Source organism: Sciurus vulgaris, assembly GCF_902686455.1.
Source record: "Sciurus vulgaris genome assembly, chromosome: 5".
Lineage (NCBI taxonomy): Eukaryota > Metazoa > Chordata > Mammalia > Rodentia > Sciuridae > Sciurus > Sciurus vulgaris.
Window position 1 is genome coordinate 166,020,228 of NC_136465.1, and position 15,792 is coordinate 166,036,019.

Genomic DNA, 15,792 nt, shown 5'->3' on the forward strand with positions numbered 1-15,792 from the left:
GTGCATAACCACTGAGCTATATCCCTAGCACTTTTTTATTTTATTTTTTTTTATTTTAAGAGGCAAAGTCTTGATAAATTGCTTAGGGCCTGGCTAAGTTGCTGAGGATGGCTTTGAACTTGTAATCCTCTTGCCTCAGTCTCCTGAGCCACAAGGATTTCAGGTGTGTGCCACTGTGCCAGGCCAAAAAAAAAAAAAAGTTAAATTTAGTACTTCATGGATAGACAAATTCAGGGGGATGGAGCAGATGTCATAGGTCTAGAAGTCTGGTCAGGGGATTTGGGTATGGAGAGGAGGGCCAAGTGCCAAACACTTCCCTGTGAGCTGCACAAACTGGGATATTTGCTTAGTGCTCCCCAAGCTTCTGCACACTCTCTCTGTGAGCAACTCTGGTCACTCTGATTTGCTTGGACCAGGACAGCTGATTACCTGACAGGCCTAATGTGAGAATAAAGGTCAACCAAGGGCCATGCTTAACACCCTGAACCTAGTTGTCAAAGCAAAGTTCTGATGCTATTGAGAGAAAATGAGAAGATGGAATTTTTTTCAGATAGAGGGCAGTCATTGCAAGTCCTCGCTCTCCCTTACGCCTGACACGTGATGATAGTGTTCTTTAACATGGAGGGGTGTTTTTCCTGAAAGACATTTTAGAAGTAGAACGTGTCACTCCATGGGCCCACTGTCTCATGTCAGTGGAAAATTCTGCTGCCTGTAGATATGAGATTCTTATTAGAGGAACAAGGTATTACAGGCATTGTCTCCCTATTGGAAAATTATTACATCAATAAATATTTGTTATAAAAACAATCTAGTACTTCCCAAGGTATTTCCTTGATAACACCTTGAAATCATCCTTTCATTCACCTCTTTCCCTACATCTAATGTGTATATTTATCTCATTTTACCTCCTAAGTTTTCTTCAGTCCATTTTCCCTTAATCCCTACCCTAATTCAGACCTTCATCTGGATTTCTGCATCAGTTTTCTAACTGTTCTTTCATTTTTCCATTTACTTGCTCTTCCAGCTGATTGTCCATAAATCGAAAACAGTAATCTGACCTTGTCTTTCTTAGCCTTAAAACGCTTTAGTTAACTTTCTTTGCCTATGGAATAAAATTCAAGCTTCTTTTTTTAAAGTGGTATCTTTTATATATGTATATATATATATTTTTTTAAGCTGTCAATGGATCTTTTATTTTATTTATTTATATGTGGTACTGAGTATCAAACCAAGGGCCTCACACATGCCAGGCAAACGCTCTACCACTGAGCCACAGCTCCAGCCCCAAAATTCAAGCTTAAGGTGACATAGTAGATGCTCAGTGATCTGATCTTTGTTACTGCAGCCCGTATTTTCTCATTTCCTTGTATCTTATGTTTTGGCCATATAAGATGTTTGCAGTGACATACACGTACATATCCCTTTTGTTTTTTCCTTCCTATTTTTGCATGTGTTGTTTTCAACCTAAAACGCCCTCTTCTTTGTGTTTAGCTCTTTTTTTTTGACCTGCTTAATTCCTCCTCACCTTAGGAGCACCTCCTTCAGCAGTCCTCCTCCGGCAATGCAGTTAGGATAAAGTTCCCCTCTTCAGTGTTCCCATAACAGTCCATGTACATCTCTTATGCTTAATACTTACACCTTATCATTGTATGTCTGTATCTTTCATTGTTAGATCCTAAGGATACCTGATGACGGGTACTGTTATTCATCTTTATATCCTTGACATCTGGAATACCCAACATATTATAAACACTCAAAAAATATTGCATGAGTGACCATGGAGTATAAACTTTGGAGATTAAAGGAGACTTTCTTTTGGATTTGAACAATGTAAGACAGAATACCTTTTAAAATAGTGATTTCTCAATTAGGAATGTGCTTTTGGGATAGTTTTTTAAGATAGACCTATTCAGGCCCAACCCTTTTATCTTGAGTCAGAGTTTGGGGAGTGGGCTCCTACTATATGTATTTTTATAGTCTTTAGAAAATAAACACTCATACATTTGATGTGAGTGCAAAATGGCATGGTTCCTGTGGGAGATGAACTGGCAATATCTATGAAAATTATAGATGCCTTTTACCTTTTGACCATACGGTGTCACATTTTACAAGTCTGTGTACAGATTGAACCCAAAGTTATTCATTGAAACAGTGTACATAAAAACAAAAGATTGGAAACAACCAAGTGTCCAGCAATTAGAGAATATTTGAAGAAACTATGGCACGTTTACATAATGAAATACTATGATGTAGTAAAAAGAGAGCAAGATGATGTTATGTGCTAATGGAAGAGTTAATGGGGAAAAAAAGAAGCAAGTATTAGAACATATTGTTCAACAAACTCATGATAGGGATTCAGCCTAGGAAGGTGACTGTGACATGTTTAGTTGGGAGAATCTGTACTACATATGTAGATACATAGTGCTTTAGGAATCTGACTTCAGTAGTACTTTCACTGACCGAAATTAGTACATTAAGACAGAGATTCCTTCACCTTATATAAATTATAGTTGAGGGAGAAAAATTTCCCACACGATTGTTAATACAGCATGTTGCTTATTTCCAGCAGGGTAGTAGAAAAACTTTACGTTTTTCCAAGCACTCTTGTTCCTCAGTATCTATATGGGGTTGGTTCCCGAATAACCTCCCCCCGCCCCACCCCCAGGGTACCAAAATCTCCAGGTGCTCAAGTCCCTTATAAAAAAGGGTATAGCATTTGCATATCATTTATGTATATCCTTCTGTCTGCTTTTCCTAGTACATTGTAAATGTATGTAAATACTTGTTATATGATATTGTTTAGAGAACAGTGAAAAAAAAAGTCTGCATGTTCTGTACAGATGCAATTATTTTTCTAATATATTTGATCTGGAGGTTGGTTGAATCTGCAGGTACAGGTTCTAACTTAGATCTAACTTAGATCTAACTTAGTTTTTAACTTAGATTACTAACTTAGATCTCTGGAGAGATTGTCTTTTACTAACTTTTAGATTGTCTATTACTAACTACTGTAACAGCACTAACTTTGGTTATAGTATGCAGATTAATTCTTCCTGGGAGGTCTGTTATAAACAAGTGTCATTAGGGACTTAACTAGGTAATCTTCATTAATGGAAAAACATTGGCAAATAAATCTGTTTAAGTCTCCAAGGGTTAAAACCATTATTGACTCCTTCATGCTTAAAGTCCTTTTTAGATTTTGACATCAAAACTATTGGGCAGTTGGAAAGGATCTACACCCAACAGCATTTTAAGTTGTCAATGCAGAGACACAAATAATCGTTACTTATCTACATTAAACCCAGTTGAAAATAAAACAAATTCAGATTACTGCACACTTTATTTTGCTGCCTAGTTCTACTTTTCTCTTTCCTAAAGTGTTTGTGGAGCCTTCTGCCAGAAACCACTTGGTAACAGCATCATCCCTCTCAAAGTATGGTGCTGTCTTTGAAAAACATAGTAACACTTTTCTCGTATTTAAAAGGAAAAAAAAAAAAAAAAGTAGAAGTAGTGTAAGGGAACAGTGCCCCTCAAAAAATAAAACGGGTTGGGGCTGTAGCTCAGTGGTAGAGCGCTTGCCTAGCATGTATGAACCACTGGGTTCGATCCTCAGTACCACATAAAGATAAATAAATAAAAGAAAGGTATTGCGTCCATCTACAACTAAAAAAATATTTTAATAAAAAAATTAAACCTGATTATATTAGGTTTTCAGATATGGTTATAAATGAATGGTCCTTAGACTCATTTCCTGATGCTTAGTAGTGTTTTGTATTTTAAGAAAGATTTGCTTCTCAGCACTAGTGCTTGTATGATGGGAATATTCCTGTTTTATGGATAAGAAAACTGAGGTTTACATGAATGACAACTTGAGGTATATTTCAGAAGATTTGAAATTGTGATCCTTTACCTTGTTTTATTTCTTATTTCACAACTTGAGACACTACTTAGGCAACTAAACAGATTGGAAGTTATCAAAGGAAATTAGCAGCTGAGAGTACTTAAATTTTTCTCAAACTGTAAAGGCAGATTCAATTCTAATGTTTGAGCATATTATGCAAATAGTTTCCAGTGCATGTGGATCATTGTATATTTAGATATAAGCACCTGTGTTTATTGAAGCATTTGCTTTACATTTTCTACCTATATTGGTAGGCTGTGATTACCTACTAGTACATAAACAAATGTATCATGCAAATATGTAGGATGGGGCAGGAGAAATAATGAATAATCTGAAAAGTGCCTCTTGAGGAAATGAAAGCCCAAGACCTCAAAACCTATAAAAAATATTAATTGCAATAAAAGTTGAAAAGGATGTCATAAAATAAGTAAAAGCTTGCAGCTTTTTAACCTATAAGAATGAAACCTTATCAAATGTGGAAATATTTGTTGTCTGAGATAAATCTTTGTGAATATAGTAAGTTTCCTCAAAAGAGTGAAGTTTAAAATTGCTAGGTTTCATGTATATTTCATTACAGGTAAGCCCTTATTTCTGCTAAGGCATAAGATAATTGCCAAATTGAGACTGTGAGCTCTTTGAGGACAAGAACTCTGGATTACTTATCTTTATATGTTCACCTCCACCTCTGCATGTGACATAGAATAGTCACATACAAGAGATGCCTGCTAAATGATTGGAGGGATCTTGGAGACTGAATAGAGCCCAGAATTCTTGTGACTATTACATATTGTTTGGGTTTGTGTGTTTTGTTCTCAACTATACAGCAGAATCTCAAAGCACACCTTTACAAAGTTGCTCACTGAGAAAGTAGGATTCAAAAGTATGCATATAATATGATCATTACCATATAAAACTAATACAAACTATAAAACTGTACAAAGAAAAGTGACTATAAGGAAATTCACTAAGTGGCACTACCAGAATATTATTACTGTGGTTATATTTTTTGTACCCTTTTCTATATTTTAAACTTTTCTATTTTAATAGACTATAATGATTTAAGAATAATAATTTTACAGTAACCTAATATATTGCAATATATTATTTTATAATAGTGTTATTTGAGGTGTAAGCCAAAAACAGTACTTTCTTTTATTAAAATTATATATTTTTCCCTAAAATTGAACCTTCTTGATTACATAGTTTTTTTGGGTTATATAAAAATGCTGTTAGGTTTAGGATAGTATTAATTACAGGGCCATTTTATGAAGTGAAATGAATGTATATGAATACAAATGTTCATTTTGTCAATACTGATATTTTGTCTTTTCATTTCCCACTCCCAGACTTGGATATATCTGGCATATTAGAGATTTCTGTAGTTTATAATTTTTTTAAAGTAATTTCCTCTATACCAGGTCCTGTGTTAGGTTCCTAAATTGACTATTTGCATATAGTGTTTGATTTGACACTTTCTGTTACAGATACATGAGAATTGCCATTGTGGATTATAGAAAAGGAATGGGCAAATATTTGTATTAGATTCTTCTGAGAAAAATATACCAAATTCATAGAACCATATATCCTTGACTTGTGAATCTATGCTTGGGAATAGCTTGAGGTGGATGCTTTTTCTGAAGACCCTTTATACTTATTTCTGTCATCTGAAATTGTCAAACTCTAATTTTTACTAAAGCAAAACTAGCTTGCTTTCTTGCAGATTATGGCTCAAATTTTATTTGATGTCTTTACCGAAGGGGATATTTTGATAATGGTACAAGTATAGTTCTCACTTTGAAACTAAAAGCTTTAAAGATAATTTATCTTGATCTCTTTAAAGAGTATACTATACCAAAAGAACATCTAAACTTTTTACTTTTAAAGTTCCTGCCTACCTGGAATCTGTCACAAGACTTGACTTAGAAAGGCTGAGTTATAGCTTAGGATAGGATGAATGCCTTACAGTAGTTCAAATAAAAGGATTTAAAATTTCATTTCAAACTCCACTTCTCATTTTAGATGTTATGCCCAGGCATTGAAGGACATCAAATCTATGGGGAAATGACGGAATAACTCTCCTAACATAGTAGGCCTTAGGTGTGGCAGTCTGTACATGATCTGTAGATCATTTCTGGAGATTTCTGTTAGTGTCTTCAGTTTATACTTTAGAGCCTCAGATGCATTGTCTCATATAAAAATTTCATGAGTCAGTTTATCTTCCAGCCATAACAGTATATGAAGTTCTACACATCTGCTTTCCAGTGATACTGGCAAAAATTATTTTATTTTTTTAGTTGTCAGTGGACCTTTATTTTATTTATATGCAGTGCTGAGACTAGAACCCAATGCCTTACACATGTTAGGTAAGCCCTCTATCACTGAGCTACAACCCCAGCCCTGACAAAAATTATTTTTAAAAACAATCATTTTAAGTCTTTGGAAAAAACCCCAATGGTATATGGTCAGTTAAGTAAACAATTCATTCAAGAAAATCTAAAACTCAGTAAGAAAAATGAAAGACTGGTTTTTGAAATGAGATCTGCCCCCTCATTTTCCTCTGGAAAAGCTTCTCCAGACTGGTGCAGTGAAGAACATAGGCTCCCTCTTCCCCTACCTCTCAGCTGGATACCTGTCTTCCTGGGAGGGACGGTTCTCATCTTGCTCTGGCTACCTGTTTCTGAGACCCCTTACCTTCCATCTAACCTCTACCCAGGAAGTGGAGGCTGTACCTTAAGTGTGACATTGCTGAGAATACTAGGGCCACAGTTATGCTTATCCTGGCTGGTGGGACTTGGTTCCACCACAGGAAAAGCAAACCAAGAGACCTGGGGCTACTGCACACCTACCTCAACCAAACTCTCAAGTGGGTTTTAAAATGGGTTTGTCACTCAGAAGCATGCTATTGTCTCTGCTTCCAGCAGCAAAGGCAGGACTCAGAAATTTTGCCCAGTGGGAGAAGGAGACTTTGCAACAGAGAGGCATGAATGCTATCAATGCCACACTGACTTGTGCAGTGGGGTGTGGAGAAGTCATGCCTAAGGTGGTGAAAGGCAGTTGGGGGTAGATTGACAGATTCATTAGAAATACTGGTTAACCTGAAGACCAACTGGTTTTCTAGAGACAAAAGGGGGAAAACGTTAGCTGGAAGGAACTCTTTTATGGTCGGAACAAATTTCAAGTATTGACCTCAGGAATTGTCTTTTCAAAAGAGCTCCAACAGATTAGATCAGTTTGTGGAGCAGTTTTTGCCCTAGGACATTGTTGAAAACAATAGGTCAATCAACCAGCAATTAGGACAGCACCTGAATGTGGTCAAGAAAAGAGAAAGTCAAAGGGATACTTGTCAAAGACAGTCATACTAGAGTTCCTGGGCTTATCCAAGGGTGTACCCCTTAGTACCATCAGGGCTTCACACTGAGAGGAGAGATGGTAGAGAATAAACTTCACTAAAATTATTCAGCCAGTCATTAAACAAACAAACAAGCAAATAACAATAGCAAGTCCTAGAACAGGGGAAAGGAGTTGACCAGAACTTGGAGTTGCTATAATATATAAAATGTCATCACCCCCTCCCCAATTATGAGACACAAAAGAACAGAAAAGAGTAACCACGTAGTTGAAAAAAAGTAGGCAAAAGAAACTGCCTGTGGGAGTGACAAGATGTTGGATTTAATAAAAACCTCCGCAATAGAAGATGTGATAACAATGCCAGATCAAGTGAAAAATATCAACACAGAGATAGAAGGGTGTTTTTTTGTTTGTTTGTTTTTGTTTTTTTTAAGCCACATTGACATTCTGTAGTTGAATAACAAAAATTCACTGAAGAAACTGAACAGTAGATAGGAACTAGGAAAAGGAAGTATAAAAAGCTCAATAGAGAGTAGGCAAGATGAAAAACAGAAAAAAAGAATAAAGTGAAGAAAGCCTCAGAAATGTGGGACCATATTTTTCATAGTATATGCATAATGTGAGTTCCAGAAGGAGAAAGGGAAGGGAAAGAAAACATTTGAGGAAATTATGACTGAAAACTCCCCATATTTATTGGAAACCTACCTCAGGAAGTTTATTGAACTCACAGAGATTCACAGATGGATATATCAGTTAAAATGCTAGAAGTCAAAGACAAGGAGAAAATCTTGAAAGCATCAAATGAAAAATGACTCATCATTTACATGGGAACCTCAGTAAGATTCACAGCTGACTTCTCTTCAGAAATGTGGACCAGAAAAGTAGCCGAAGTAGAAACCTTGCCCATGAATCCTGCATTCAGCAAAACTGTCTTCTAGCAATGCAGGAAGGAAAAAGACATTTCCAGATTGAAAAAGACAAAATAAAAATGGAGTCGTTGCTCACTGACTCACCTCACCAGAAATAAGTTCTTGAGATTGAAAGCTAGTGACTCCAATGGCAATTTGAATCCATAGGAAAAAAAAATAAAGAACATGATTTTAAAAAGTGACTCCATATGGAAACTAGAATTCATGAGATCAAATCAAGAGAACCAGAAATGATAAATAAGAAGGCTAATACAACAAAATCTCTTAAGTATATACTTCCTCTCTTAGCTTCTTTAAGAGAATTATATGAAGTAATAATTATATTGTTGTGTTTGCAACATATATAGGTATAATATTTATAGCAATATACTACAAAAAGAGGAGAAAGAGAAGAGTGCTATATAGGAATAACATTTCTATATCCCAAAGGAATTAGCAGTATAATAGCAGATAAGATGTATATACCAAACCTTAAGGATGTAACTCAGGCTTATACTTTGAAATCTATAAAACATTTATTGAAAGAAATTAAAGAAAGTCTAAATAAATGGAAACACATACTATGTTCCATGAATTGAAAGACTACTGCTAAACTGTTGGTATTCTTCACACCTGTCCACAGATTCAGTATAGTCCTTTTTAGAATCCCAAGTAATTTCTTTGTAGAACTCAGCAAGCCAGTTCTAAACTCATGTGTAATTGCAGCAGGCACAGAATAGCCAAAACAAAGTTGGAGAAAACAAAACTTAGAGAACTCAACAATTTTCAGTTCCAAAACATGTTTTAGAGCAGTATTAAGCAAGACAATTAGAGCTGGCATGAGGATGAATATATATATATAGCTGTTAACAAATGTTATGACACCTAGATAACCATATGTAGAAGAACATAGATGGATCCTTTCTTCACACCTTATTATTTAAAAAAAAATGGATCAAAGATCCAAATATAAGAGGTAAAGCCATAAAACTTGCAGGTGAAAACAGAAGTAAATCTTTGTATCCCCAGATTTTGCTACAGATTCTTAGAGATAATATTGAAACCATAAACAAAAGGAAAAGATAGATAAATTGGATTTTTCAAAGTTAAAAAATCTGTGCCTCACAGGATGATTAAAAAAAAAAAAAACCCACAGAATGGGAGAAAATAGCTTGCAAATCATGTATCTGATAATAGACATATCTAGAGTGTGTAAAGAACTCAATAAAAAGACAACTGAACTTAAAAATGGCCAAAAGATCTGAATTGACATGCTTCCAAAGATTTTCAAATGACCAAAAAATACTTGACTTCATTAGTTATCAGGGAAAGGCAAATCAAAACCACCCTTAAGTAGAAGTTGACACCCATGAGAATGGCTAGGATAAAAGAGTAAGATAATAACAAAAGATGATAACCAGTGTTGACAAGAACATGGAAAAATCAAAATCTTCATATACTGCTGGTGGAAAGGTAAAATTGTATAGCCACCTTGGAAAATAATCTGGCAGTTACTCAAAAGTTTAAACAGTTAACATAATCCAGCAATTGCACTCTAGGTATCAATTTGCTACAATAGATGTATTGTAAAAGAAAATGGGAATATATGTCTATACAAAAACTTGTACACAAATGTTCACCATAGCATTATTCATAATAACCAAAAGGTAGAAACAACCAAAATGCTCATCAGCTGGTGAACAGGTAGGTTATATTTTATATCCATATTGTAGAATATTATTTGATTATTAAAAAAAAAAAGAAAGTAACATAAGAGGCAGATGGACCTTGAAAACATGACAGTGAGTGAAGGAAACCAGACATAAATTGCCACATGTTGTATGATTCCATTAATGTGAAATGTCTAGAATAGCAGATCAGTGGAAACAAAGTAGATTAGTGATTGCAGGGATTAGAGAAAGAGGGGAATCAGATTTACTGCTAATGGGTATTGGGTTTCTTTTGGGAGTAATGAGACTCTTCTAAAGTTAGATGCCAATGATGTTTGCATAGTGTGAATATATATACTAAGCTGGATAATGTACTTCAGTAGGGTGAACTTTTTAGTGTGAATTGTATCTTGATGACGCTGTTTTAAAATTAAATACAAATATATAGCATACACTATATGCCCATCATTTTTTCAAGCACTGGATGCATATGAACACATTTAGTTCTCACACAGAGCTATAAAGTAGATATTGTTGTTTTGTTTATTTTACTGGTGAGGACACAGGCACACAGGAATAACTTGCCTAAACTAGTGAAGTAGAAGACCATGATTCAATTCCAGGCAGTCTGGCTTCATAGACCATGTGTTTCACCACACTGCCACTCATTAATAATTGGATTGACCCATTGTGCAGCTTATGAATCGATTCTATTCATTTTCTGATTTTAGACATCCAAAATTTGAGATTCGATGCAGAGCATAGACAAAGCTTTGACAATGAACTAATTATCAGCATTGACAGGAAACAGAAGCATGCTTTCCAGTGTAAGTGACTGAACAGGATAACTAGTAAAGATGTCTATGTCAGCTCTTCCCACAGACAGTACAGTTCTTGACCTGTAGAACTTAGATGTGTTGCAGATGCTTTTTAGATGCCTCAGATTTATTTTATTTTTTGGCAAGATTTCTTTATCTCAGTAGTTAGCATTTTTCTGCCTTAAAAACGTTGATCACAAAAAAATGTTGATCACATGCTAAGGAAAATGAAATTTCATACATCTTCAATTAATGGAAAATTCAGAGTCTTGATAGATTGACCAGTCATTACCAGTGTTTCCAACTTTTCCATTTATAGGTGAAAACTTGAGAGATTGACTTATCCAAGTTCACAGTGAGTTGGAGAGCTGGGACTCAAACCAGGTCTTAGATCTCCTTTCTTGCCTGCAGTGATCATCTTTGTAGGGCTGATCCTCAGGGAGCTTTTTCTGACTAAATTCTCTTACAGTTTATTCCTTCAACCCTTTAATACACAACTTAAATTGTTATGTGTTGAAAATACTTGCTGTTCCTTATTCATTTACATGTGTTCACTCTGATGTTATGAATTACTTGAGTCATCTTCTTTTGTAGTTCATTAACCCAAAATAGATGTCTTAGTTAGACTGTGTTTCTCTTAAACCGTTTGTATGCACTGAATTTTAAATTGGGAACATTTTAGTTGTATGCTTGTATTAGGGCTATGTACACAAGTGCTTAGTAATACTATAAAATCTAAATAGTAGATAATTTGTAGAATTAATATAAAATGGTAGTGTTATGTTTATAACCTTGCTACTTGACTTTCTCAAGAGACTTTGCCATTAAAAGGTAAATATAAAAAAAAGATAAATACAGATTAAAAACTTTTAGCTATTTTTTGCCATTATAGAATGTGCCTGGTAGGTTTTTGATTTATTTGTTCATCTGACTGTCATTATGATATAATATACCTTCTACTTTACCTCAAACACTATACTGGAGGTTTTAAAATGTTATCTCATCTCATATTTATGAGTCATGGTTATTATCCCTAATTTTAGAGATAAGGAAATGATTCTCAAGTGACTTCCAGAAATTTGCCCAAGATCACATAGCCACAAGGGGCAGAGCTGTGTTTGAATGCAGGTGTTTCCTTTATTTCAATTGTACTGTTTCCCATTAAGTAAATATAAGATGCCTTATACCTTAATGTTCTCTCAGCAGCTGTCTGTATTAAATAATTCCATTAAGCCTGTGAGATAGATCTACTTCTGTTTTACAGATGAGAAAATTCAGCTTCAGAACAATTCAGTAAATTGCTATAGATCCAAATTCAGAAAATAGTAGAACTATGAACTAGAAAGATCTCAAATATTCTCTTTCTGCTTTTTCTGCTAAAGTTGACTTTCCATATCTTTGGATTGTGCATCTTCCGATTCAATCATCTACAGACAGATATAGTAGAAGAAAAAATGTACTAAATATATGCAGACTTTTCCTTTAAACCATATATTATAACAACTATGTAGCATTTACATTTTATCAGGCATTATAAGTAATCTAGAGATGATTTAAAGTATATAGGAAGATATGTATAGGTTATATGCAAACGCTATAGCATTTTATGTGAGAAACTTGAGTATCCCTGGATTTGGGTATCCATGGGGCGGTCCTGGTACCATTCCCTGCAGATATCTACTAGAGTGTTCTTGTATCTTGGAGACCTCTGATATCACAACACTGTCTCATATCACTTCCCTCTTGTCCCTGTTCTTTAGCTGTCTTAATCTGCTTAGACTATCATAACAAAATATTGTGTAGATTAAACAACAGAAAATTATTTCACACAGGCTGGGAATTCTTAGATCAAGGAGCCAACAGGGTAGGTATCATTCTGAGTTGGCTTCTCTTGACTTGTACACAGCTGCCTTCTCCATGCACTCACATGACCTCTTCTCTGAATTACATGCAGAGAAAGAAAGCAAGCTCCCTGGTGTCTCTTCCTTATAAGGGCACTAATCCCACCAGTGGGGGCCCACCTTTATGGTCTCCTGTAACCCTAATCACCACCCAAAAGCCCCATCTCCAGATACCATCACCTTGGGGGTTAGAGCTTCAACAGATAGGAAGTGAACAGGACACAAACATTCAGTCCATAAATCAATTTACCATCAGAGTCCCTATCATCTATACATTCCTGGGCTACTAGAGCTGAGAAACAGGGAATCAAAGAGAAAGGAACTAGTTCAGAATAAGTTGTTGAGTATTGTGGGGTAGATGACATTGGAGATAAAATAAGGGAACTCCAAAGAAATGTATATAGGAAAGATCTTGATATACTGAAAAAGACTACAAAGATCCATGGGATCAGGATCTATACAAGCCATCAACATGAGGTAAAAGTTGTGACAGTGCCCTCCTCCAAACTTGTTAGTATACTACATAGTCAAACTATAGCTTACGCTAAGAACTTACTAATAGCTAAACGAGGTCATATTTTCGCATGTGGTGAATTCTAATATGCAACAAATGAACATATCTCTGTATCTGTGAGTGTATTAACTTAAAAGACTAAAATGTCTCATAAACAGTGTGGAGAAAAGGACTCTCTGGAAAATAAAGATACTTTAGTAGAAGAAGCAGAGGTGTCTGGTACTGTGTTGAAGAGAAATAAAGTTTTGACATACCCATTTCTGCCCTTAGTCAAGAAAGGAAGGGCAACTGGTTAGTTTTATAAGCTATCATTTACACCTAAGTTGACTCTCTCATCTGCTAATGAATTCTTGATGATGCAACATGTCTTTCTCAGGATTGCTAATTAGCAAAGAAAGTTGAGCCAAACTCTTTTAATTATCGTTACTCAGAACTCTGTCTTTTTGGCAGGATTAGCACAATGTAGAACATAGCCAGAACGATTTTGTTACTGAAAAATGAACATGTACGAGAAGGAAAACTAGAGAAGAAGTATAAGAAGTGAGATAAAACCTCATTCACAGACTGTATGCGTTAAATAGAAAGTGAGGATTGCCATTTCCTCCCATACTACAACTAGGAAAAATCCCCAAAGTATATAAATATAATATTAAGCTAAATATACATGAACCCAGTTGCATAAGTATTTTTTTTAGGAAAATCTCATCTTTAACTTTTTACAAAGTAATTCCAAATTGGACATCCAAAATCCTTTCTCTGACTTTTATTAAAAGCACATTTTAACATTCTGGCAATAAGTCACCATTAATATTTTTGTTAAATATAGTTTTTGAATAGGTCTGTCTTGTGGAACTGGCAACACCATTGCAAGGATTAATTATAGTAAGCTTATTTCTAACTATTAATTATGGTAAGATCCCTCCCCTTTCTTATTTCCTCTTCCCACCCCTTTCTCACTCACAAACTGTATACCGAGGGCAAAAGTTTAGAACTATCAGATTTAAGTGACTGACCTTCAACTCCAGTTAAGAACTAAAATTAGATCCCTGTGGAATGTATATCCACTGACATCCATCAGAGGAGAGAGTGTAGGCATAACCTTGAGAGAAGACATCTTTCAAGGGAGTCTGCCTTAAATACAAAAAATTCCTTTGACATCTCATTTTTTAATCTTAAAAATTCATGTGGCTTTTATATTGTGATTTGTAATGCATTTGTTTATTCTTAGTTAGAAATCCCTTCCCTCCAATAAGTCTTTTAGTAAAAGAGTGGTTCAAGAAGATATACTAGGATTATCCTGTGACTTTAAGTATCTCTGGCACTGGTCCGCATCTCCCAGATGAATGTGCATAGCCTATTTTAAGAGCAGGATCCCATCCCATCACTACAAGAGTACTGGTTTATTCGAGGAAGAGTACGAATCAAGTGTGTACCTAACACTGTGGTCAGAAAAAAAAAGGCGGGAGGGAACTCCATGCCTACTAACAAGAAAGTGACATATTGTAAGGCTAGGTATTTTACACCACTACAGTAGAAGAACAGAAACATTAAAGAAAAAAGTAGAATTGTGTTTAAGAACTTAACTGTGTTTAATTAAGGAGAGAAGAAAATATCCAACCTCATTTCCCTTCACAGGCCTAGGTGAACCCAGAATTGCTTTTAATGTTAAGAACACCTGTTTTTGCTTGCTTTCTTTATATTACTAGATAGAAAAGAAATTAGAACTGAGTCCAATAGAAACCTGAGTCTCTTTGCAGTGTAGCTTTCTGTGCTACTTCAGTAAAATCACTTAGTCTTGGGCTGGGAGGATAGCTCAGGTGGTAGAGTGCTTGCCTCCTAAGCACAAGGCCCTGGGTTCAATCCCCAGCACTGGGGAAAAAAAAAAAAAAATCATTTAATCCCAGTGAGTCAGTTTTTGTATCCATAAAATGAGTAAACTATCTCCTTGTTCTGAGTCTGTTAGTGTTGTTATTTTTTTAAGAGTGTGGACAAATAAATTAAGGAAATATCAGTTAAAAAAATTAAACAGGTTTCTTTTCCATAGTGCATAAGTTTCCCAAACTTATTTGCCCAAAACCTATTTTTTTATAAGACCTTTTACATTGCTAATGTTCATTGATATTAGGTGGTCACCATAGCTGCTTCTAACTCTTAACATTCTGATTCTGGAAATTGTACTCCTTTCTTTTGACTCTTTGGCTCTTTTCTGGTCTATACTTGTTCTGTGGCTGCTGCCAGGTTGAACTGAGTGCCTGTGCTATGTATGTACACTGCCCTTCTTTCCAGTTTGAACTGGAGAGCTACTGCATTTCCCTGTTTCTTGTAAATAAAACAAACATTAATCTTTTTATTTGTGCAGTATTCCCTTTCTTTTTTCACTGTTTCAATTTTCTGTCATTGGCCCATTTTTATTCTAATCTATTAACCACTACCTGAATATCACCAAGAATTCTGAAGTCCTGAGTTCATTAAAGTCACAGAGAAAGCTGTCATATCTACCCATAGGCTTATTGTTTCAATGAGAAAAACAAGCCTCCTTAAGAATACTGTTAGTGAATCAGATCTCGTAGGTCTTGTTCTTGGAAGTATAAAATTTTAGCTTTTACTGTGTATTATTTCATTTAGTAAACAACATTGTAATGCAGGGAGTATTATCCCCATTTCATAGGTAATAAATCTAAAGGTCAGAGATACCAAATAACTTGCCCAGATTTTATGGGTAGTAAATAGCA

The 15,792-nt window shown here is 35.2% G+C and overlaps 1 protein-coding gene and 1 long non-coding RNA gene across 9 annotated transcripts in view; one reads left to right on the plus strand and one right to left on the minus strand.

Moving 5' to 3' along the window:
* RIC8B (RIC8 guanine nucleotide exchange factor B) overlaps positions 1-15,792 on the plus strand; it is a 108,754-nt gene that overhangs the window by 9,655 nt on the left and 83,307 nt on the right. The window lies entirely within an intron of this gene.
* On the minus strand, positions 1,167-14,904 carry LOC306662889. The gene is made up of 2 exons (XR_013764301.1): positions 2,949-14,904; positions 1,167-2,911 (listed from the first exon to the last, which is right to left on the minus strand). It is a non-coding gene; the product is annotated as an uncharacterized lncRNA (long non-coding RNA).